Source organism: Sinocyclocheilus rhinocerous, unplaced genomic scaffold (assembly GCF_001515625.1).
Source record: "Sinocyclocheilus rhinocerous isolate Xijiao unplaced genomic scaffold, SAMN03320098_v1.1 scaffold1563, whole genome shotgun sequence".
NCBI classification, from domain to species: Eukaryota; Metazoa; Chordata; class Actinopteri; order Cypriniformes; family Cyprinidae; genus Sinocyclocheilus; species Sinocyclocheilus rhinocerous.
Genome location: NW_015656185.1, coordinates 145,235 through 148,450, shown reverse-complemented (window position 1 = coordinate 148,450; position 3,216 = coordinate 145,235). Strand labels below are relative to the sequence as shown.

Below are 3,216 nucleotides of genomic sequence, written 5' to 3'. Positions count from 1 at the left end.
GTCCTCTTTTGGAAGACCAAACAAAATAGTTTCGCTTTCACAACAAAACACACAGCGTCTCCACGACATGGCGGCGGCGGCAACAACAATACTACAGCGAGAATAAAAGTTATGCCTTCTTTCTTTGCGTGAACATTTGGGCGGCATTATGCTAATCTTCCCACATCGTGGCGTAGACATGTGGGGGCGTGTTAGAACGAGCCGTTTTAGGTAGGCGTGGCTGACTCTTAACTTTTATAAAGAATATCTCTGGATATGGATTTGAGACTTTAGTCTTTGCAACTTTACAGATCTTCTTTATGCACCAAGAGCTTGTAACACTCCAAAGAGAAAGGAAACATTGAAATCGCATCATATGACCCCTTGAATGTGAACAATTTACTCATACATTTACTCATACAAAAGATGAGACGTCCCATTTTGGTGTCTGCATCAAATTAAATTTAAAAAAATGATTTTATATACATAGAAAGCATGTAAAATGCAAGTAAAGTGTCAATTTTAATGTTTCAAATAACGTTTGTGAAAATAAAATGTCAAAATATCCTGTCTTGAATGTCTGACAGCATTTGACTTTGCAGCTCAAGCCAGAGTTCAAAGAACTCAATGGATTTGTACAAGGCAGTGGAAGTCTAGAAATTACCCACAATCCCTAACAGACAAAAAGTCTTTCAGTGCTTTGTGGCTTTGCCAAAAGGCTTGTGTCAGCTGTGTTCAGCTTTTGTTCTTCGTCTTCTAGAGAAGCTCAAGTTTTCTGGCTTGGAGCTCATGGCCCTGATGAGCCTCACTCATCCTCTGACCTTTCCATAAGCTCAGACTAACTGTAACAAGTCCCACTGGTTCAGCCATCGTTGCCTAGCAACCTCTCCCAGGAGGATGAGAAATCCCTGTTTTACTGCAGGGCAGGATTTCCATGGAAACAACAGCAATCCCGACACGACAGGATGGGAATTCTGCTGCTGTTGGGAATGACAGAGTGTGTGTGTGTGTGTGTGTGTGTGTGTGTGTCTAGAAGATTAGACTGGTTTATCAGAAAACTGTCAAAAGATTAAATAATCACGCTCAATTATATCAAAATATCTGACCACAAATAGCAGCCACTGACCAATCACAACCACAACCACACGTCAGGCTTTTTCCGCACTTCTGTGAAACTTTCTCTCATATCACTTCACTTTCATCTTCTTCTGACAAATTACAATAATTTAAACTCAAATCAGGATTATAGTTAAACAAAAACCCATAAAAAACTTTCATTGTTTGAAATAAAATAAAATATGTATTAAAAACTTTAACTTGATGTACTAAATTAACTCAAACTAAAATAAAAATGAATGAAAATATAGATATATAAAAAAACTAAAGCTAGTAAATGCAAACAAACAAAATCACTAAAACTTTAACTAGAATTAAAATGAAAACTGAAAATTTAATAATAAAAACAATTTCAAAATATTCAAAAAAACGATAAAAGTATCTCAATGATACTATAATAACACTGACTTAAATTAATATTATTAATTCATTTATTAATTTAAGGAACTATGGAATAAGTGCTTCATTTTAGTTTATTTTGCAATAATTACAATTTCTTGAGAATGATTGTTGTATAGTCATATTGATTGGGGAAAAAGCAGGTTTGCCTGTGAAACACATGCCTGTACTATTTGCAGAGAATGCTAAAATATTATTACAAACACTGTTCTGATGAAGAAGAAATCACATAAACACATGCACAGCAGTGTTAGCCACAGAAGTTGTTTTTAGAAACAATACAATTTTGACCTGGTGTGACATATATTCAGATGTGACTTCTTTTCTGGCTGTAATCAAAGCAATTCAGTGCAATCTAAACTTTACATAGATATCTTTGATTCAGATATTGCAGCTGTGTACAGTACTGCCATTTCTCATTCATATCTAGCTCCCTATAGCATCACTCTAATGCCTGCTGAAAGTGTGAGCTGACTGTCACCAGTCCAGGACCTTCTTTTGTCGGGAAGACAGGCAGAGTCAGTGTGGTTAACGGATTCCTTGAACAGCCGTCGCTCGCTTTGTGTCCCGACACATGCAGACTCAAGCAGACGCGCTCCAGAACGGCCCATGGGAATCCAGCAGCAGCCGTCCTCGTGCTCATTTACACACAGCCATTAGCTTCTGTTAAAACCACATTCATATTTGCTGTTTATAAAGCAGGTGAGAGATGAAAGGAAATTGCATGCCACTAACAGGTGGGTTTGATGGCAACAGTTCAGTGAAGAGACACACAAAAGGGCACATTAAGAATTCAAGAGCGCTGGAAGCACAGCTCACACGAGAGGACACCCGCTGAGACAATTACACAGGGACTGGCAGTCTGTTTCAGAGAAGAGGCTTTGTCCTGAAACTTTGCTGATTTTATCATAAGCCGTCGAGACACAAGCTACGTGCAAATCACAGGGTCCTTTCGCAGTGTTCACTGCTCCCTACACGCCAAGCAGGGGATATCTGTGCCCTTCACAATTCCCTTCACTTGACTAAATATGTTCATCTGAATGCCCTGCAATGCCATCAACACAGAACACACACTTAGCCGTAACCAGGGTTTGAAAATGAGTGAGGTCTGGGGTGGGGTGTTAAGAATTGTGCTATAATAACATCTTCAAATGCAACTCATTATATGCACTGCAAACTTTAAAAGGGACAGATATGTAGATCTGTAGTTTGTGAAAGATGTTTTCTCTGTTTTGGGGAGATGGACATTGTTAAATTAGACCTTATTCATTACATCAAAATTTGTTAGGGGGGGGGGGGGGGGGGTCGTTTTAACATTTTCTTATTATTCAACAATACATATTACTGTAATAGTTTCATTAGTATTCATTGCTATATGATAAGAACTTCGTCTAGTGCTCGTATGAATGTTTTAACATGACTTTGTGAAACGTTAATATATTTGGGATATTTCATTCTGTAAGCTACTTGTTCTACAGATCTCTGTACTAGTGTTGCTATGCTACTATTTTGATTGCGGATACAGTTTCTTGCAGATAATATCATGATGATCATTGCATTTGTCTGACCGAATGCGCTATGCTGTCAGCAATAATGTGCCTGTGCTCTCTGGCCTTGTTTTGATTATTGTCAGTTTAAGTGTTGGTGATGCGGTGTTGCCAGGTATTGCTGATCCACACACACACACACACTCACACTCACACTCACACACACACACACACA

General features: G+C 38.5%; 1 protein-coding gene across 1 annotated transcript in view; it reads right to left on the bottom strand.

Annotated features, from left to right (window-relative positions):
* Positions 1–3,191, bottom strand: part of LOC107719845 (ubiquitin-conjugating enzyme E2 E1-like) — a 34,771-nt gene extending 31,580 nt beyond the window's left edge. Inside the window, exon 1 of the mRNA XM_016527377.1 lies at positions 3,172–3,191. The gene's annotated coding sequence lies outside the window, so the exon portion shown is untranslated. The remainder of the gene's footprint in view (positions 1–3,171) is intronic.
* Between the last annotated feature and the right edge of the window lie 25 nt (positions 3,192–3,216).